Genomic DNA, 23,482 nt, shown 5'->3' on the forward strand with positions numbered 1-23,482 from the left:
TCTAAGTTCATTTCTAGCAGCTTCTGCGTCTGTTTGGAGTAACGGGCCTATAATACTTCCGGGATAAAACAGGCCTACTTTAACTTCGAATTTTAAATTACGGTGATAAACAGTATAAAATCAATACTATATCTCCCAAAATGAATGTAATCAATAAAGCTAAAACTTACTTGAAGTCTGAACAGAATTTAGACTTTAATTTCATTTCAGTCCTTCAGAGTGTTCGCTTGTCACATAGTACGAGTCCAAAGCAAAGTACAGTAACAGGTGGAAGAGATTTCTCGTCTGTTCATAACTATTAACTGCTCAATATGACTTCCTCCTTTTGCGGAAGCATGAAGCCACGCTCGTGCTGAGAAATGTGGTGATGGAGAAATGGCGGCAGGTGCACAGTTAGTGGGGGCACCCCCTGTTTCACAGGATTGTAAATGCAACGCAAATTTTTGTTCATTACATTTATTCATTTTTATCATTTATTTGTAATAAACACTTTAGCGGGCTATTAAAAAAGTGTTCTTTATATGTTAAATTATGGTGTGTTTTTTTGTTTGTTTTTACACGCTATGTTATGACAGTGTAAACAGCTCAGTGTTTGTGCTGTTTAAACGAGTGTTCTCACTGATACGCTTGTTGTAATTCACGAGTTTTATAGTATTTTATTTAGTCTTAATATTATTTCTTATTCAAAAGTGGTTTTCTTTCGTTTAACACTTTCGGTTTCGTTTCTAAAATCTCAATGCGCACTTGCTCCTCATACTGCCTGTCACGTGACCTTTTTTTTTTTTTTATCCACAAGTCTCAAAATCTACTGGTACTGTAATTGCATTAGGAGAAAACAAGGCAAGGGATGATCACACCAAATAGGCTATTGATTTGATTTACTATTTTTAATTAATTAATAAAATCTATTATTTATTTTTTGCATGTCTTTAGCTTGCGTGAGATGGCCTCTTCTGGGAAGACCCTGTTTACTCCTTGCATTAAAACCAGTGCTCGAATTGAGGGGGGGCTGGGGGGATCCGGGACCCCCCATAAGGTATTAGGGACCCCCCATAAGAAGTAAAAAATAGAATTAGGGGGGTCCCTCGGATATTTTTATTTTAGTAAAAATAATAATGACAAATCAAAATAAATGCATGCAAAGGATACAGTAAATATCGTGAATTGATTATTTACAATAATTTATTTTAAGTGTGTTTATAGGCTAGTTGTCATGTCTCTTTAAAATGTAAACGCCCCGCCTAAAGAGAGCTGTGCGCGCGCATGACATCGTCGACTGACAGGACTGTTTGTTTGGCGCCGCTCCGGTGAAGCTAATTTTAGCTTTTAAAATATGGAGAAAAATAAACCTCCACTCGCAGTCGGGAAGAGAAAGCTTCTTACTTACTTTTTTGAGGGGTAATTGTCTCTCGCTATATATCTTTCTACTTTATATCTAACATTTATCCACTCCATGTCGGGGCTTTTATATTCCTAGCATATATTCAACATTTAGGCTTACGTTACTATGGTTCTACAGGAGTGCTAGTGCTAGAGATCGCGATGAAGATGGATAACAGATTTTTAGTAATTATAAAGGGAGCGCTCGTTGTGCGCTTTCTATGCTTTATATCCATTCAGAATTTGTATTTATTTGTATATGACTTGTTTTTCATGCTGCTAGGACCAAAGGCTGTATAAACACGGCAAAGTTTTGGGAATTACATAACTTACGCATTTATGCGGGATTCACTCTTGAAATAGCAATGATTTATTTTGATTGCCATAGTATTGTTTGTTTATGAATAAAGCAGCCTTTTTCACTGAAATGGTTGAATAGTCTGCTGACTCACTCACTCATGACAGTGCTTTGCCGCCACCTACTGGACGTAACTATTTAAAAATCGTATGTGCTGAAATAGTTGAAAAATCCCAACCAACACACAGGCTGACAGCCTGTTTTGCCACAATTTATAATAAACAAGTTTCATGCATTTAATCAAGTCTTTTGGAACAAACATTATCACAGTGTCACATCAATCATGGACATCCCTATGTTAAACTTATAAACTATTCCAAAGACTGTATCCTGTTTGCCCAGTTGTCCTGCACTCTTTGAGTAAAACTCCTGCACCTGGGTTCATACTACATCATTACAGCCTGATAGTATTTTTCCATTCTTTTGCTACTGTTTAAGTAATAAAAAAAGTTGTGAAGATAGATATCCTTTTGAAGTTACTGACTGCTCTCTTTTCACTGCTTTCGGAGACATTATGAAATAATTATCCCTGTGCCACTGTTGAATCTGAAAGTGATACCATCCAGTGAGACTGAAAGCCATCTGATTATTTTCTACTGTTTTTGAGACATTTCAATGTATTTTGAAGTCACTTGCTTTTACGGGTGTTCAAGTGCCTTATATGTAGTGGCCTGGTATATTTGCCATAGCTGCCCTTTTGGGTCTGCTGCTTTGTCACCCTCTAAATCCATATTACTCAAGTAAGTAATTTAAAAGAATATATATATATATATATATATATATATATATATATATATATATATATGTGTGTGTGTGTGTGAATTCAAGCGTTTTCAATAAATAGTATATATTTATGCATATTATGATCAAATATATTGTATATTTTGTATAAAGTGTATATTGCGAGACTAACCAACCCCCCGCCCAAAAAAACTTGGGGACCCCCCATAAGACTTGACTCAATTCGAGCACTGATTAAAACATACTCCACATGGTGGGGCAACATTACAGTAGATATTGGAAATATGTGAACATGTTGTTTTTTTGTTTTTTTTTACAGTCTATGGTGTGAACACACAAAAGACACATTTATAATAGGCTTATATTTATATATGTATGTAAATTTTATCTCTCGTTCTCTCTAAGTAAAGGGTTAAACTGCACACTCACTCAAATATTTTGATTATTTCCAACGTCATACATGATAAAACACATTAAAAACTTTTCCCATATGGTTTGAATGTAGATTCTGGTTTGAGTTGTTTCTTATAAATGAGATGATCTAATTATCTAATTTATATCTTAATATACATTTTTCTTAAAATAGCTTACTGATCTGGACTAAAATGTAGGCTATGTGCACTTAATGTGGGATTTATCATACTTATACTTTATCTTTACCAAGTTCTCTTTAACTTGCATCTCATAAAGGTGTGTGTTTGCTAGCTACTTAAGGAAATGAAAATCTCTCTCTCTAAACACCCATCTCTTTTTTAGAGATGTTTTAATGTCATTTTCAATTTTCTCTGCACAGTCCATCATCAGTGGCCAAAAGAAATCGAAGTGGCTTGACACTTTTTCCAAAAGTGTTCCACCAACAAGTGCCTGTCCGTTGTGCTTTGTGGATTGTTTGCATCAATTTGCTCCTGATCCTCAATCACCTGACATCAAATCTGGGCAGCACACCCCCACAGTGACAAGATCAAATTCACCATGGATGTCCATTTTAATTGTTTATTTATATATATATATATATATATATATATATATATATATATATATATATATATATATATATATATATATATATATATATATATATATATATATCAGTGAGCAGGAGCACTTTGACAGGAGGATAGAAAAACAGTTCAAGAAGAGTGGCAAGTCAAAGAGGAGTCGTCTACGGGAGTCATCATAATTCATAAATGGGGTTAATAAAAAATATTTGTCTCTTTCTTCTAAATGGCCCGTGGAATTTTAGAAAAGGGATAAATTGTGTTTGTCTTCATAAAATGCTATGTAGGACACTGTTTTCTAGCTGTATGACGAGAATAGTACAGCAGTATTTCATCAAGGATTCATATGATTATACGGTACTGTATGTCTAATGGTCTAAATATGGTTAATGTGTAAGTTTCGAGCGTCGATTTAATGATGTTATTTCGCAGTATATCCCCCTACTGGACGCATCAGGAACAACAGGGGCGTAAAACTGCCGGCTCCAGGGGTCTCCATTTATAAAACTGTGTGCAGGAACCTTACTAAAAGTGTACGTGCGCCCGAAAGCCAAAAATGGTGAAAAAAAACTTATAAAAGCCAAAAAAACTTATAAAACCGTTCGTATGCCAGAACCTGCGCAGAATTCACTTTATAAATCCCAGTCAGCGGAAGATTGTGCGCACATGCGTCTCCACCCCGAAATAACCATATATGGAGCTTACAACGCCTAGTTTTACTATGCAGATCCTCATTTGCATACCATTTGCATATGATTATTCATCCACGTGATGACGTTTAACGGTACACATTACATTAATAAAAATCAAGTAGGCTAGTTGCCTATATCTTGCCTTGTTTTTAAATACATAAATCAAATAGTGTAAAAACATTTCAGAGAAAGTTTTTCTCAGTCTTTTCTGGCCTATATTTTTAATGGAAAAAGATAGGCCTTGGCCATTATTTCCACGAAACTATTTTCTCAGACAATCTGGTATTATCATGATAAGCAATTATCTCTGTAAACATTAAAACACAGCAAGCCACAGGAAAAGTGTTCAAAAACATCGCATCCACAACAAACATTTCTATTGATTGAATATAAAAAATGTTGTAACTTCTCAGTAATAATTTCATGTTTAAATGTTTAACTCCTTAACTCCATTAATTTGAATGGCTTATTTAATCTAAATGTTTATATCAGAAGTAAAACATAGTTGAGAGGGGGTAAAATCTTTGCGTGGCAGGGGGAGCTGCCACTCGACCAGTCACAGATATATGCGCCTGCCACTGCGTTATAGGCGCCGGCCACTCGACCACGGATATATGCGCCGGCCACTCGAACTTACACAATGTGTAAGGTTTAAAAAAACAAAAAAACAAATGCAGCGCGCGTCTCGTGGTTCTATTAGCATCGCGCCGGCCACTACCAGCCACACGATCTCTCACTGTTTACATCTATCAGACACTCCTAATCATACACGAGAGCACGCAGACAGTGCAATACAGATCTTATTTACCTATATTTCTCATCTAAATCTTATTTTTATTCGCTCTTTTTACCCGTATATAGGAGTGCGCGCGCTCATGGCTCTATTAGTATCACTCCTAATGATACACAAAAGCACACATACAGTGCAATACATATCTTATTTACCTATTTCTCATCTTATCTTGTTTTTTATTTGCTCTTTTTACCCGTATGTGCGCGCTCGTGGCTCTATAGCATCGCACCCCAGCCAGCACAGCCATGTGGGGCCCAAATGGGTTTGACCTGGGCTATCTAACTGGGACCCAGCCAGTTTTGTCCTCGGTTTCCATGTAGGCCCCACATGGGTTTGACCAGATGAAATGAACACTGCTTAGTGTGCACAGTACAGACTGTTAAATGTAACACTGAATCAGTGTTGGAGGTAATGAGATAATTAAGTGATTGAATAATGATTGTGCATTAATGATGAACACCTGCTGTTAACAAGCATAATCACTGAAGCAAAGAGAAACACAAGAACTACTTCCAGCCACAACCTTGGATGAAATCAACTGAAGATAAAATACATTAAATCTCTCAAGATCTGATTAAACAACTCCACAGACAGCATTACCAGCTTCACTTATTACTAACCAGACTGACTTTAATTATGTCAGACGTCTACAGAAAAGAATTAAGAAGAGGTTTAGATGTTGATTACTTATTTGAAAGTAATAGTTTGATTTGATGTTACCATTGTGGCGATCAGTGTGTGCTTTAGTCAGACTCTTGACTTTTTAACATTAGTTTTTCTCTGGCAGCTGTGTCTGTTTGTTATGGCGAGAACAGCAAGAGAAAATATAATCAGATGCTGTAAGCTGATTGATGATAAGAGTATCATCATGTAGTGGCTTAGCTCATTGATTATGTGTGAGGTTTATATGGGTAGTATGTTATTATTTTTAATTTTTTTGTGATTCTACAGAAAGAGAATAATAGAATTTAATCAGAACATCAAATGATTTATTACACAGCATTTACATATTTTGGGCTCCTGTGAGATTTACTCGCACACAGACATCAAGAATCAGCATATGAATCTCAACAATGGTGACATGCTTCATGCTGCAATGCATTCTGGGAGCTATGGATAAGTTTCGTATGATGCACTCAGAATGCACTTTAAAAAAAAAAAAAAAAAAAAACATACTACCCATATAAACCTCACACATAATCAATGAGCTAAGCTACTATATGATGATTATACTCTTATCATCAATCAGCTTACAGCATCTGATTATATTTTCTCTTGCTGTTCACACCATAACAAACAGACACAGCTGCCTGAGAAAAACTAATGCTAAAAAGTCAAGAGCCTGACTAAAGCACACACTGATCGCCACAATGGTAACATCAAATCAAACTATTACTTTCAAATAAGTAATCAACATCTAAACCTCTTCTTAATTCTTTTCTGTAGACGTCTGACATAAATAAAGTCAGTCTGGTTAGTAATAAGTGAAGCTGGTAATGCTGTCTGTGGAGTTGTTTAATCTGATCTTGAGAGATTTAATGTATTTTATCTTCAGTTGATTTCATCCAAGGTTGTGGCTGGAAGTAGTTCTTGTGTTTCTCTTTGCTTCAGTGATTATGCTTGTTAACAGCAGGTGTTCATCATTAATGCACAATCATTATTCAATCACTTAATTATCTCATTATCTCCAACACTGATTAAGTGTTACATTTAACAGTCTGTACTGTGCACACTAAGCAGTATTCATTTCATCTGGGCAAACCCATGTGGGGCCTACATGGAAACCGAGGACAAAACTGGCTGGGTCCCAGTTAGATAGCCCAGGTCAAACCCATTTGGGCCCCACATGGCTGTGCTGGCTGGGACCGGCCATACCAGCCACACGATCTCTCACTGTTTACATCTTTCAGACACTCCTAATGATACACAAGAGCACACAGACAGTGCAATACAGATCTTATTTACCTATTTCTCATCTAAATCTTATTTTTATTCACTCTTTTTACCCTCAATGGGAGTGCGCGCTCATGGCACTATTAGCATCGCGCCGGCCATACCAGCCACACAATCTCTCACTGTATCTATCAGACACTCCTAATGATACACAAAAGCACACATACAGTGCAATACATATCTTATTTACCTATTTCTCATCTTATCTGTTTTTTATGTGCTCTTTATACCCGTATGGGAGCGCGCTCGTGGCTAAGTGAAAGCGTCGCACCAGCCACACAATCTCTCACTGTTTACGGCCACTACCAGCCACACGTTATTAATGGTCTATGTCGTTTCCAACTGTATTTGATTCTTTGCCAAGTACCCCTTGACCGACCGCCAATCATTTGAGATAGAAATAAAAGCTATGATATAGTGATGTGCCATCATTATGAGATTTATTAAACAAATGAAAAACATTTGCAATAATAAAACATTAGCAATGAACATTTGCAATTGGGAGACATAGTTTTTACCACTTAATGAAGTTCTGTTTTGTAAATCGTCAGACATGATTTTTACCACTTCATTAAGTTTTGCGTTGTAGAAAACCTTTCTTTAAAGCGAATTTCATTTTATACAAATTTTATCTTAATTTTAATAAATGTTCCAATTGCATGTATTTAATAAATAAAAAGCAAATAGGAGACAATATAACCGTGACATGGAGGCTCCGATGCGCCGCGTTCACTTGCATTGCATTGCATTGTGAAGTTGAACTAGAGCGCATCTCATCGTAAATGAATGAAACTCAGCGTAGGCCTATGCCTCATACATTAGCATTAAAAATCTTTGCTGCATCCTTTCTAGAACAGACAAGGGCTTTCTTGCGGCTCGCATCAGCAGAGCATTGCATCGTCCATAGACCGCAAAACAATCAGCGGATGGCGGGCGGGTGCGGCTTTGAAATCTGGTCAAAAAACGTTGGTGCAGATGATGAGTTTTGTGATGCGGCTACGGATTAACTAATACCCCATCTGCGTATCTCTATTGATAACAACATTGAACACTACAACAAATATTAATTTTATTCAAACTAAGTTGGCAAAACGTCTCCAAAACGTTCGTACGCATGTGTGGCAGTTTGCTCTCTTAAGCGCAACACAATACCAATTATGGCACAAAATAGACTACGCCACCCCGGGAAATGGGCCGGGGACCCGTTTGTACATCAAGTGCAAAGCACACAGATACGCGGTGACTGGGTCAGATAACAGACAACAAGGAAACGTTTCAAATTGTTTATTAAATACAGATAAGAAAAGTACCACAAGACACAATACAAACACACATTAGAATAAATACGCCAACTATAACACTTATCCGTTTCAGAATTGGGGATTCAGTTCGTCCACCCAGTAAACACTGCAACTAGTGCTCTCACCACACAGCACCCAATCACCCCCTGTGAACACAGCAAGCGAGAAGCACACCACCACACCAGAGGACGTGGGCGTTGAACTGGCACCCCAACTCTGGGTAAAAGAAAAGAGTACAAATTGAGACATAAGCAACCACACACACACACACACACACACACACACACACACAAAACGCACTTTCCACGTAATAGTCTTTTGGTTGAACCCTTATCACATGTGGACGGATGGAATCAGTTGTTTACAAAGAAGATAAAGCAACCACTCACTGGCCAACGCTCATTAATAGCTTTCCAACACTGAGTCGCCTGATGATTACAGCATTTTAAAAATATACCATTCTCAGGATTTAGAAATACATGTAAGACATTCAAAAACAGACAATAACAATTTGACAAACGTAAATACTTTAAATGACAATGTTTCTGCTAAAAGAGCAAGTAGAAATGACAACCCAGTTATTCGCCGCTGTACTCCAGCCCAGAGATCAGCACTGAATTTGCTAGGTTTGGAAAGCGTCACTACGGCCGAAAATGCGCTATTGTTCCGGCCGTCTCAAGACAGATGAGGGATAAGAGAAAATGTTAGTCAGATGATCACAGCAAATGCGCTGTTCCAGTAATAGTCACTGATACAATTTTAATTAATAGTCACTTTTTTTTCTCTCCAAGATGGCGTAAGGTGCAAGTCACGCTATTTTCTGTCCAGTTTATAGTCTCTGTCTTTCATTTTTTATTTTTTGTTTGCACTTATTTCTTTATACGATCATTCCTAAATTATAACGAATCTCCCCTGGATTCAACTTACCAGATCGGGAACCTATTCAAAATATACGAACTATTTATGCCTAGCCGACATATGATCTCATACAACTCCGGCCAGCCAGCCTGCGTGGTGTATCACTACTTCTAGTGCCTTTGGTCTCATACTTTTTATCATCAGGAATACTCACGGCCAAACAGAGCTGACAATAACATCATTGGTTAACGACACGGCATTAAGCTCGACGTACCTTCCACCTGACCAACGAGGCGATCTGTCGTGGAGGATTTCCCCTGCTGGCGTTCCGGTGCTGTGATCTTCGGTGCTGCGGCTGGTTCGTCCGTTGCCCGCTCGATTGCTGACTGCTGTGGCGGCGCCGTTTTTCTCGGTTGGCCGCATCTGCTCGGGCCCGGTTCGGCGGCTCTCTGTCTTCGTTCTGCGGTCGGCTCCACGGGATGGAAGGATTTCTGGTGCGGCCGATTACCGTGGTCCCTCTTCGTCGGGGTGATGCCTGTGCTCTGTTGGTCTGACCATTGCCTGGATTTCGTAGGCTAAAGACATATTAACTGTTATGATTTAACTTTCCGCTGAGGCATTGTTTTGATTCTCCCGCTCTGAGAGTGCAATGCGCACTCGCAGTGTGGTCTCTCTGGGGAGGAGTGGGGGTGAACCTTTTTTTTTTTTGGACAATTTTTACATCCGGACATTTACTTTCTGCTGAAGCAATTGTTTTGATTCTTCCGTTTTTTTTTTGTTTTGTTTTTTTGTTTTTGTTTTTTGTGTAATAGTTCTGGACAATTTTTACATCTGGACATTATGGCCCGTTTTTGGTTGCTTCTGTTAACTTTTTTAGCTTGTTCTTATTATAGATTTCCTTTCCATCAAACCCGAGTCAAATTTATGATCCCCCCTCCAAATTTCTCTGTGACTTCTTCGGGCTCATTCGGTTTTTCCAGAGAGGCTGCCTCCTTCTTCATCACTAAACACCTTGGTTTACCATCTCATGTCAACACGTATGTATCATCATTTTCTGCTTTTAACGTTATAAATCTAACTCATATTGTCCCAAAATCACTCCCCCTCTTTTACTTTCATAAAGGTATTAAACGACCAGTTCTTAAAGCCATTACTCGATCACTCATTTTAGCCCTGCTCATATCCTCTGGAGATATAGAGACAAATCCTGGCCCAATAGCCCATTCTAATACCTCAACCCCCCAGGTATTATCATTTAAAGACTTCTGCGACCGTACTAGTTTGGGTTTTATGCACGTGAATATTAGAAGCTTACTGCCCAAACTTGATCTACTCACTACTCTTGTACATTCTGCTAACCCTAGCATCCTAGCAGTTTCGGAAACTTGGCTCAGAAAAACAACAAAAAACTCTGATATAGTCATTCCCAACTATAACATTTTTCGTCAAGATAGAGCTTCTAAAGGAGGGGGGGTAGCTGTATTTTGTAGGTATAATTTTCAGTGTTCTATTGTCCTATCCAAGTCCGTGGCTAAACAATTTGAGTTACTTGTCTTGAAAATCAACCTTTCCAGAAATAAATCTATTAATGTTGCTGTTTGTTATAGACCACCATCAGCCCCTAGTTGTGCCCTTGACGCCATATGTGAACTGTTAGTTCCTCACCTATCCTCTGAGCTCATATTATTAGGTGATTTAAACTGGGACATGCTCAACATTCCTGCAAATGTACAATCGAAATTTGACGACCTAAATCTTACACAAATCGTTAATGAACCAACCCGGTACAATCTGAAAAATGTGTCCAAGGGAACATTATTGACATTATCCTAACAAACATGCCCTCAAAATATTCCTCGGCTGTTTTCAGTCAGGATCTCAGTGACCATTGCCTCATTGCATGTATCCGTAACGGGTCAGTAATCAAAGCACCTCCTCTCATTAGAGTGAAACGTTCACTGAAGCACTTTAGTGAACAAGCCTTCCTAATTGACTTAGCCCGGGTACCTTGGAAGAACGTTGACCTTATACCGACAGTGGAGGATGCATGGTCATTTTTTAAAAATGCTTTCCTGTCTGTCTTAAACAAACATGCTCCTCTTAAAAAGTTTAGAACCAAAAATAGATACAGCCCTTGGTTCACTCAAGATCTGACCTCTCTAGCCCAGCACAAAAACACCTTGTGGCGCACTGCTATAATCTCAAAAAATCCACACGATATGAAACTCTTCAGAGAAGTAAGGAACCGGTACACACAGGCAGTCAGGAATGCAAAGAGTAGTTTCTTTAAACAGAAACTTGTGGCCTGTAGTTCCAACTCAAAAAAGTTCTGGGACACTGTAAAGACCATGGAGAATAAGAACTTCTCCTCTCAACTGCCTACTGCACTGCGGCTAGATAACACTATCACTACTGTTAAAACTGCTATAGTTGAACATTTAAATAAGCATTTTGCTAGGGCTGGCCAAGTGTTCAACTTGGCTACCCATGCAGCCATAAGCTCTTCACCCCCCGCATCACATTGCCTCAGTTCCCCTAACTTCTCATTCATGCAAATTCAATCAGTAGATGTCATGAAAGATTTGCAAATGCTTGACCCTTATAAATCAGCTGGATTAGATCATCTGGATCCGTCTTTCTTGAAACTCTCAGCAGCAATCATTGCAACTCCTATTACCAGTCTGTTAAACCTTTCCATCGTATCCTCAGAGATCCCGAAAGACTGGAAAACAGCAGCAGTCATCCCCCTCTTTAAAGGGGGAGACACACTGGACCCCAACTGTTACAGACCCATATCTATCTTGCCTTGTCTCAGTAAAGTCTTCGAAAGCCAAATCAACAAACAGATAATCAAGTATTTTGAATCAAACAATACGTTTTCTGCGATGCAATCAGGTTTCCGAGCTGGTCATGGCTGCACCTCTGCTACACTCAAGGTCTTAAATGATATTACAACTGCCATTGATCAAAGACATTACTGTGCAGCCGTATTTATTGACCTGGCCAAGGCTTTCGACTCGGTCGATCATCATATCCTCATTGGCAGACTTGGTAGCCTCGGTTTCTCTGAAAACTGTCTTGACTGGTTCACCAACTACTTCTCGGACAGGGTTCAACACGTTAAATCTGAAGGACTGATGTCTCAACCTATTGCTGTCTCAACTGGGGTGCCACAGGGTTCGATTCTTGGACCAATTCTTTTTTCTGTTTATATCAACGATGTTGCTCTTGCCGCTGGTATCTCGCAGATCCACCTCTACGCAGATGACACCATTTTATATACATCTGGCCCTGCATTGGATACTGTGCTAACTAATCTTCAAAAGAGCTTCGAGGCCATTCAGCATGCATTCTGCGGGCTTAAACTGCTCCTAAATTCCAGCAAAACTAAATGCATGCTGTTCAACCGCACATTGCCCGTACCTGCCAACCTGACTAGTATCTTGACTCTGGATGGATCAAGTCTAGATTATGTTAGCACCTACAAATATCTAGGTATCTGGTTAGATAACTCACTTTCTTTTCAGTTTCACATTAACGAGCTTCAATCCAAAATTAAATCCAGAATTGGCTATTTATTCAGAAATAAAACCTCTTTCACTTATTCTGCCAAACATATGCTGGTAAAAATGACTGTTCTTCCGATATTAGACTTTGGTGATGTCATTTATAGGACTGCCTCTACCACTCTTCTGAAAAGGCTAGATGTGGTCTACAACAGTGCCATCCGTTTTGTCACCAATGCACCTTTTAATACTCATCATTGCGATCTATATGCATTAGTAGGTTGGCCCTCCTTACATACTCGGCGCTTGACCCACTGGTACCATCTGATATATAAGTCAATTCTACGCAAATCCCCTCTGTATTTGAACTCTTTACTCACCATTGCCTTACCAGTCCGTAAACTGCGCTCTAGTAAGTACATTTCCCTAGTACCCCTTAAAGCAAATACTTCCTTTGGTCGTAGCTCCTTCCAATTTGCAGCTGCACATGACTGGAATGAGTTACAAAAGACTATGAAACTTGAGAACACCATCTCCCTTACGTCTTTTAAAGCACGACTATCAGAGCTTTTTCCTCTTCGCTGCACATGTTGATCTCCCTAATTATAATATTGCACTTAATTTATCTCTGCTCTGGTGCCTTTTTGTCCGTTGGTGACCTGCTGATAGTCTCTTGCACTCTGTTTGTGTGTTGCACGCTATTTGCACAATTTCTCCTTGCACAATTACGCCAGTATTATTACTACTTATGTAGTTGCCTTGTTATTTTATTATCATCTCAATCCTTTATTGTACATTATGATGCACTAGCTGTATGCATACCAAGGCTGTTTTTACTACTGCCTAGAAAACTTGTATTTTTATTCATAATTTTTATCTGCTTGTGTATTTTTGTGTAACTTTATGTTATCTTGCACCTTCGCTTTATCTTGGCCAGGTCGCCGTTTCAATTGAGAACGTGTTCTCTACGTGCTTACCTGGTTAAATAAAGGTAAAATAAAAAAAAAATAAACTGAGAAATGGTCGAGGAGTTTCCGGCAAGGGGAGACACAATCCAATCGGTCGTCACTAAGCCCAGCTACCCCCACCAAGCCTGCTGCAGCACCTTCCTCGTATCACTATCAAAAATACAACGCACAACGTTTGTAAATTTGAGTTTATGATCTCATTAACCGGACATTCAAATAGGTATGACTTACCGCTTGTTGGTGACTCGCACCACCCAGTGTACTCCGTAGAGTGCAAACCGGCTCGCCATGACGGGCGTTAAGCAACGCGTCTGATACTCCGCAGTCGCACTGTAAATTAAATGGGTCTTAACTTATCCTTCCCAACGCACATTAAAAATTAAGCAGCTACCAGTAATTCTTACCTCCCAATCCTAAACACTGCGCGCCCAAATGACGTCACGTCCAGAACCCAGAATGACGCGCTCCCTTAGACGCCATTCTCATCCCTTTTATATCCGCCAAGCATACTGAACCCGCCCCTAATCCCTATCATGGTGGATCGCATCACCACACATGGGTCAGAATTTACGTGCAGGTGCGCACATTTTCCCGTCAAGTTTGTTTTTATAAATCACAACTTATGCGTCGGGAGTGGCGTACGCCTCTTTCAGGGCCTGTTTTGTGCGTACGCAATGGTTATAAATGAGGCCCCAGGTATGCAGCCTCCCCATAGAGGGTTTTCACAACAAGTCATCAATTCGGAAGTTGGCCATATTGGCGGCACTGAAGGTAAACAATGCCACTGAACTGAATGGACTCGCAAACTTGGCTGATTATTGCTGCTGAAAAATGGTCGTGTTTTGGTCTGTACTAATTGGTTGCACCGGGAAAAAAACATTTGGAGTTCTATAGACTGCCAAAAGTTAAAGAGAAGAGTGCAAAAAACTGATGAAAGAAGACATCTTTGGTTGAGAGAGGCACAGCATCAGCTCATCAACCACATGTGTAAATGAATTAAGTGTTGACTATGGCTAAAATGTTGACATAAAATAGTTCACTATGGCTATGTTCACACTGTCAGTCCAAATCCGATTATTTTTGTATCCGATTGGAATCTGATATAAAATGATGTCCACAATGTGTATCGCAACTGCTCAGATCCGATTTGCGTGTCCATGCAGTTCTTTCATTTTCCGGAATATCTGCATTGGTTTCTATGGCAATGGCGTTGCGTTGATGGAGGGGTTTGCATTTGCAATAGAGATGTTGTCTTATTTAAATTTTACAACATGCAAATGTGTAGCCGCTGCGCTGGACTCCTGCGTCTTGAGCTGCAGAACTGTTGGAGGCTGGTATGCACAGCTTTTTTTCCGCACTCTTTTCTCCGCCGGTTTCAAAATATGTTTCAAAAATAATAATTTTCTGCTCGTCGGTACTTTGCAACAACACAGCCTTGTTTCGGCAGCGACTTTCAACATTTACATGACATTTACATTTTACCTGGCATGAGAGAGTCACATAAACAACGCAAAATCCGATCAGAGCGTTCAGACTGAAGCGGATTTCCTGATATGTGATTTGAATAGGATTTCAAAGCAAACCACATATGGATGTAGCCTGAAACGGATTTCATGTGATTTTTTTTGCTGTTCACGTTAGCTAATTCTGATCAGATTTCAATTATAAATCGGATATGAACAAAAATCGGATTTGGACTGACAACCTGAACAGTTGATAAGAAATAGAAGGAAGAATTTTCTGGTCGTCAGTCCATGATTTAGAAACTAGCTTGTTCGGATCTTTACCACATATTCATTTTAGTTTGTCAAAATTTCACGCTCTTTCCTGCTTACTAAGTCCTTCTCTATATGATTTAGCAGCTTCCACATGTTTTTTCCGTGGTTTAGACATCATAAATTAGTGTAACAATGCATTCAGTAGTACATAAACAGTGCAATCCATGCTGTTGTTTACATCCGAGTATCTCCAATATGGAGATCCGAGTAACTGACCAAACCGTGACGTAGGTGCAAACACTCTATAGGGACAGAGGGGAAAACTTCTACTATTTTTATGTGGTTGGGGCACTTTCTGAGCACTTTTTTCTTGTATGTAATGCTGCCGCAGTAGCCCAGAACAGACAATATTAATCCCAGAACATAGGCTATTAGATTGGGTTTGCATAAACCCTCATTGTGTTGCCTTTCACATTGGGCAAGAGCGATTCAAAAGCATACGGAACTGTTCTCTAATCGTTCTCGCGTTACTTTACTTTGATGTCATACACCGACCGGTCTGTGCAGCGCTGCTTTAAAGGTGCTCTAAGCAATGTCACACGTTTTTTAGGCCGAAACATTTTTTGTCACATACAGCAAACATCCCCTCACTATGCGCTAGCTGCCTGTCCCCTGGACCCACAGTAAAAAAAAACGTGGCCTCTATAGACAGCCCGGGCTCCACAAACGGCAACAAAAACAAACTGGCCCAGCCTGGACCACGAAACATAACAAACAGTGTTCCAGCTAATAACCGACAAGAATAATTTGGGGGTGGTGGTGGGGGGGTTAGTGCACGTCCACATAAAGGGGGGTGTGTGGAGTGGAGGAGAGAGAGGCATGAAGAGGGAAGTTAGCTAGAGGAGAGATGTCCTAGACAACGACTAACGTTAGAATTTTATTCTCTTGAATTTTGGACGTTCCTATGAACAAATGGCAAAGAAGAGAGAAAAGGAGAAGGACCGCGAATTTACCAAATTTACATCGGATAAGCCTGTTTCAGGAAACTAGGGGGAGGGGACGGGATGAGGAGGAGGGAGGGTCGAGCTAGCCTCCATTTTGTTTGACAATACTTCGAACATCAACAAGAAGTGACGTCACTCAACATCGCTTAGAGCACCTCAAGTCGAAAAAACTGTGATCAACCCGAAGTGGGCGTAACTCGAAGTCTTGCAGGCTGCAGACAGATTCTATTGGCTGTAGTCGACATGCACCATTACGTTTAGAAATTGACTAGCTTTGTTTCCATATGAACCCCTCTTCTCAGGGAACCGAGGTTACATTAGGTAACCGGTGACGTTCCCTTTTGAGTCGGTCTCTCGACACTGCATCACCGAAGGTGGCGCTATCGGGATCTAAAATCCCGCCGTAAACTCATTGCCAGCAGTCATGTCGTGATTGTCTCCAGACTGCATAAACAGCCGTCATTCAGTACCCCAGGCATATGGATAGGCAACGGCACTCTCGCCTAACAACGTTCATCCCGGGACATGAGACATCCATAGCGCGAGGCTGAGCACTGCACCGTCACAGTGTTTATGGTTAATGGTGAAGGTCGTGCCAAAGCCTAGAACTGATGTCCACTGCAGCGACGATGCCGGTGCTGTCATGAACACGATACAAGCGTGGTAAACACTGCATGAAGGCAGCAGTAGCACTGGTCATATACAGTTATATACAGGCATGGATTACTGCACAGGCTTGCGTTGGCTTCAGCATAGGGGCCCCACGTGTGCAGGGTACACGGATTGGCCAGACAATTTTTTATTTTATTTTAAATTTGCTTCAGCATGAACAAAAAAGACCCTCTTTGGCCCATAAGAAATATAAAAAATAAATAAGGTGAGCTAAACAGATGACGACAGCGCTGTGACGTCGAAGTCATCAGTAAACATTGCAAGATGGCTATGGATGAACACCAGTTGTTTGAAACGGCTTTGGCCGCTACAATGAACGAGTTAGACTTGGCTTTTTATCTAAAAGAGGAACAGAAGACAGCACTCGAATCGTTCCTTTGCAAGAAAGGCGTTTTTGCTGTTTTGCCGACCGGATACGGCAAGAGTCTAATCTCCCAGTTAGCTCCGCTGGTAGCTAAGCGTATGGGGTTTGTTGTGATTGGTCGTAGTGTTATCCAATTGCGAAACTGAGATTTTCAAATGCATGCTTGGTGCCGCCCCTCGAGCTGGCTGATTTTCACTAGTCGATGCCAGACTATTAATCTTTCAGATTTAGGTCTGGATTTCCAGGCTAATTGCTAGACAGCATAGCAGCAAAATGTCTGAAAGAAAGTACTATAGTGTGAAGCACAAAAACGGAAAATACAAAAGGTTAAAAAACAATGTGACCAAGATATACTGAAAAAATCCCTAAATTGACTGGATACTTCAAGGTAGGGGAATATATATATACAATCGTGCTATATCACGATATTGATCGTGGATGATTAAAATGTTTTCACGATCTGCTTTTGTAGAAATATCGTAGTACTGTGCTACAGTGCATTCTATCAGTTCAGTTATGGTGCCTCCGAGAGAATTTGATTCATTCATTTGATTCTATTTGAGAGAAAATCTGATGCGTGTCTGTATGTGTGCAGGTCTTAAAGTGACAGCAGCCAATTAGTAAACATGCTGTCGCCTGGTTTATTGGTTCACCCAAAAATTTAAATCACCCCATGATTTACTCACCCTCAAGCCATCCTAGGTGTAGGCTATATGACATTCTTCTTTTTGACGAATACAGTCGGAGTTGTACTAAAAAATGTCCTGGCTCTTCCAAGCTTTATAATGGCAGTGAATGGTTGTTTCTGTTTTGAAGTCCATCAAAGTGCATCCATCCATGATAAAAGTAATCCACACGGCTCTGGGGGGTTATAAAGTCCTTCTGAAGAATGCGATGCATTCGTGTAAGAAAAATATCTATATTTAAAACTTTATAAACTAAAATAACTAGCTTCCGTGTTCCGGCAGACGGCCATATGCATCGATTTATGGCGGAAGAGTAAACCTTGACAAACGCGGGAGTGCAGAGGATAGAGCGAAACAAAACACCAGTCACGAATTAGAAGTCTAAAACAACAATTTTTAAGCCCAGCGCTGTTTGTTTGAACCGCGAGAGGCGTCTAAACTTACGATACTCCTACATTCTATCTACGTCATACATGCGTCACGAGTTACTCTTGTGGCGCAAGTCGACTTGCGTAGTATGCGGTTGTCTGCCGGAAGCTAGTACATACACATACATATGTGTGAGTGCTGGGAATTTTGTCATCCGTACATGCAGACCGCTACACTGAGGCAGGGTGCTATTTATTTTGTGTGAGTGGCCTCGACTCTGAGGTGAGGGGCTGCTTTGATACTGGTCTGTCACTGTGTGTTAGAAGCCTGCAGATCTTAAAGGGACAGCAGCCTATCGTAAACATGGATAGTTAAAGGGATCGTTCACCCAAAAATGAAAATTCTGTCATTATTTACTCACTCTCCACGTGTCAATTTCTATCTTCTGCTGAACACAAAATAGTATATTTTGAAGAATGTCAGTTACCAAACAGTTGATGGACCCCATTGACTTCCATAGTAGGAAAAATAATACTATGGAAATCAATGGGGTCCATCAACTGTTACAGACATCTTACAGACCAGTGGCGATTTCTTTAAGACTGCAAGGGAAGCTCGGCTTCCCCTATAATGTCAAAAAATGAATGGTCAAATATGTACTATTGAATTAACATTTTATTGACTAAAAATGCGTTAGAAAACGTTCATCTCAAAGACGAGTTCGTTCAGAATCAGTTACATACAGCAGGTCGGCTGACTCGATCTCCTTCTCATACTATCCCGTAGCGTCACAGTGCATTTCCCCGTTGAAGCCCAGCTTCCATTGACTTCTATAGAGCTGGTAAGTCCCGCCCCTTCCGCTAACCCCGCTGGACCTCTAGGTTGAAAAATCGTCAATGCAAGTGAATGGGAGAAAATAATTATTTTCTGATCCCGTTTGAATTGTGCCATGAATTGAACATATGTTGTCTGTGAATTTTTCATATAACTTTTCGTGTAAAGAATGCTAGAATTTAGCGGGTAGAAGTTTGATACGGTTAGACTTTGTGTGAGAGCACTTTGTGGACTACAACTCTCGCTGCTTTCGACGCGTTTGAAACGTCAACACCACTAGCACACGGAATCTAGCTCACGGATCCCGCTAAACATGGCTGTGTCTTTGATGCACTTCATCGCCTTCTTTCAGGGAGAGAACAAAATCGTTGAGGTTGGTGAAAACCACGGGTAAGTCAACTTTATGGGGTGACGTCACATAGGCGACATGTAGTCTTTCTCGTTATGTCTTTTCCACAACTGCTAGCCGAAGAATCATACCATATACTGTCAAACTCGTAACATGAAAAGTTATATAAAAAATTCACAGACAACATATGTTCAATTCATGGCACAATTCAAACGGGATCAGAAAATAATTATTTTCTCCCATTCACTTGCATTGACGGTTTTTCAACTTTGAGGTCCAGCGGGGTTTCACGGAAGGGGCGGGACTTACCAGCTCTATGGGGCTGCTTTCAACAGTTTTTTTCAGCGCTTCGAAACTAGATGGTCATTGGATAAATGCTGCGATTATGTCCCGCCCATGGAAGCTCAGCTTCTCTGGGGGTGAATGAGGAGTGGGCTGGCCTGGACGCCGGGCTTCCACGTGATGATTGGAGGGTCTGTTAAACGGCTGCATCTCCTTTTGACTGACAGCGATTTTGTACTATAAGGAATCGCTGAAGCTATTCGCGCTCAGTCCCATCGCGGATTTCTCAAGTACAGTCGAAATAAAAACTGCTGCAACCTATTTCTTGATATTTGCTTGGCGAAATTGCTTGATTTTCATCATACATTTAACACAATTATACACCACATTCATTGTTTCAGTTTTACAGAGTTTAATATATATTTTTTAGATCGTTCATTCATTCATATTCATTCATATATTAGGCTAGGCTAGCGTCGTGGGTGAAACTGCACACGATGGCAGACAGTGCTAATATTGTCGACCTGATTTTGGCGAAGCCATTTGAAAGTGTTCCTTACGAGGAAAACCTTAGAATTAAACAGCAGGGCAGATCAACACCTAAGATTGATTTAGTGCAAAAGATAGGGAAAAATAACAGGTCTTTTCAGTTCTCCTGGTATGACAAAGTTAGCTGGCTGACTGGAAGTGCTGTGACAAATAAAATGTACTGCTGGCCATGCCTCTTGATGAAACCATCTCACGGATGTGTTGTTTGGTCAAAGGTGGGGTTTGGAGATCTGAATAACTTTGACAGGGCATATAAAAGACATGAAAAGAGCAATGCACATGTGAATGCATGTGCAAGATTAAGTTGCATGGGCAGGATCAGGGTTGAGCATGCAATCAATGAAGGTGCTCGCATTCAAGTGGCTAAACATAATGAAACAGTCAAACAAAACAGGGCCTTCCTAAACCGCCTTATTGATGTGACATCCTTGCTTGGCCGGCAGGAGCTGTCATTTAGGGGACATGATGAGAGTTGTGAATCATCCAACAAGGGGAATTACAGCGAGTTCACAGAAACATTAGCTAAATATGACTCTGTCCTGTCCACACAATTCGAGTCCTCAACTGTGTTTTCTGGTATGTCCCATACTATTCAAAATGACTTGATCTCTGCTCTTGCAGCCACCGTTTCTGATCAGATCAGAGATGAAATTCAGGATGCTCCCTTTTTTGGATGGCAGGTGGATGAAACAACTGATATATCCTGCCGTGCCCAACTCTCTGTCATTGTTCGCTATGAAGATAGTGCAGGTAAAATTCAGGAGCGCTTTATTGGATTTTTTGATGTTTCTGGGGGGCGAGATGCCCAGTCCGTTTTTGATGTATTAAATGAGAACATGCAGGGCTACAATTTTAAGGATAAAGCATGTGGCACAGACCTATGATGGGGCTGCTGTCATGGCTTCAGATCTCAATGGTCTGGAGGCCAAAGTGAAAGCAATAGCCCCCAGTGCAATGTTTAACAATTATGATGGCCTCCTGCAGACATTTGAGAACATCAATGCAGATACGACAATGGATGATGATACACTGGATTGTGCCAAAGGCTTTGTGAGGAAACTGGAGGATTTTGAGTTTGTGTTCATGTTGTACACATATGAACAAATCTTCTCTGAGACTGATGTGGTCTTTGATATTGTCCAGCAGAGGGCGATGGATGTTCTTTACTGCAAGAAAAGAATTGAATCTCTTCTTGCATTTGTCAAAGAGAAGAGGTCAGAGGGGGCTTTCCAAGCTGTTTATGCCAAAGCAGCAGATCTCACATCAGACCCACGAGATGAGCCCATGAGAAAGCGCCGTCTGACCCAATTGCAGGATCCCCAAGAGCGATACAGAAATCTGTACATGGCCATCCTTGATAACATCTTGGAACAGATTCCTTGACGTTTTTCAAATTTGGAAAGCATGCTCTTCTTAGAATTAGTCAATCCAGGGAAATTTGATGACATGAGACGGGTATTTCCAGAGGAGGCCTTCCAAAGTGTCCTGAAAAGTTATGGCCATCACTTTGATTCAGGGAGACTGAGGTCAGAACTTCAAGTCCTGTATTCAGATCAGGACTTGCAGGGTAACAGGGGAAAGCTGTGTGATTACTTGGTGTTCCTTAAAGACATGGAGTTGGACAGTGCAATGCCTCAGCTTTACAAACTGTTCTCATTAGTGGCAACAATTGGAGCTACATCTGCAGGTGTAGAAAGGAGCTTCTCCTGTTTAAAGCGGCTCAAGTCCTACACCCGTAACACAATGGGCCAAGGCCGTTTAAGCAGCCTAGCTCTGCTGGCCATTGAGAGGACACTGGTCAAGTCACTGGAAAAGACGCCTAGATGGTACGACAGGGTAGAGGTCTGCTACCCGACCCGAGCCCGACGGGTCCCGAAAAATGTGCGGGTTTCGGGTCGGGTTCGGGTTAATGTTTATTGAACAGCCTCGGGTTCGGGTCGGGTTCGGGTTTGTAACTAAGAAAAACTAAATAGGCTATATAGCCTATCGTTTGCGTGTCGTGTGCTTTGCCTGCTTGCTGTGTTGTGGTGACCGGCTCACGAGAGAGAGAAATTTGCGTGAGCAGATGTGCAATGTGTGCAATGCATAGGCTACACAGACCACAGGCTCTCTCTCTCAAATTTGATATACATACCGTATTTTCCGCACTATAAGGCGCACCGGATTATAAGGCGCACCTTCAATGAATGGCCTCTTTTAGAACTGTTTTCATATAGGGCGCACCGGATTATAAAACGCATAGAATAGAAGATACTGCAGTCAAACGTTTGACTGGGTTTGCGTTATGCAGTGGTCACCAACCTTTTCAAGCCTAAGATCACATCCAAAGTCCAAATGTAAACCAAGATCTACCACTTGCAAAAAATTATGAAAAAACAAGTGGCTGAGCTGTAAAACCTTGTTTATACTCGACGCGTCCGCATGAGCGCGAAGGTAATAAAAACCTCGGGCAGATTCGGCTCAAAGTCGTGCATCTTCGGATGCGGAGGCGCGCGCGCGGCAAAATTACGTCATTGTAACAGCGCGCGCGCCTCCGCATCCGAAGATGCACGACTTTGAGCCGAATCTGCCCGAGCAGACGGATATTAGTACATCTCATCACACCGGCACCCAGTTAAATCAGTTGTATGGTCTGGTGTTCAGTCTAAAACAAAACAGTTGCGTCAAGTATAAATGCCTCGTCTGTTTGGGGGATGGGCGCGCAGTCAGCTGAGGCTCGCGCTCCGGTGCCAGGCGAAAGTATAAACAAGGTTAGTCAGCGGTTGTTTCACAGACAGATCCATATATAAAGGTATTGCTGTTGTTCATTTAATTTGTTTAAAAATTCACATTTCATCCAGAGCGGTTTCTTCTCGCTAATATTTTGGGATTCACCTGTGCGCCAAAGAAAAGGAATTCTGTCAGCTGCCTACCGAGTTTGAATTTGATTTAAAATGGTATTTATTTGCTGTGAGAAATAGAGTGGACCTCGGGTTCGGTTCGGGTCGGGTTCGGGCTTAACATGTAAATGTAATTGTCGGGTCGGGTCGGGTTAAATGATCGCGGGTACGGGCCGGGTTCGGGCTTCAGTTTAAAGCCCGTGCAGACCTCTACGACAGGGTCACAGA

The 23,482-nt window shown here is 40.9% G+C and overlaps 1 protein-coding gene across 1 annotated transcript in view; it reads right to left on the minus strand.

The window, feature by feature from the left end:
• LOC308686286 (uncharacterized protein) overlaps positions 1-313 on the minus strand; it is a gene marked incomplete at its 3' end in the record, with an annotated part of 76,068 nt that extends 75,755 nt beyond the window's left edge. The window contains exon 1 of the mRNA XM_081394650.1: positions 171-313. The remainder of the gene's footprint in view (positions 1-170) is intronic.
• Positions 314-23,482: the final 23,169 nt, after the last annotated feature.

This window comes from Scardinius erythrophthalmus, assembly GCF_964197995.2.
Source record: "Scardinius erythrophthalmus genome assembly, contig: HAP1_SCAFFOLD_167, whole genome shotgun sequence".
Lineage (NCBI taxonomy): Eukaryota > Metazoa > Chordata > Actinopteri > Cypriniformes > Leuciscidae > Scardinius > Scardinius erythrophthalmus.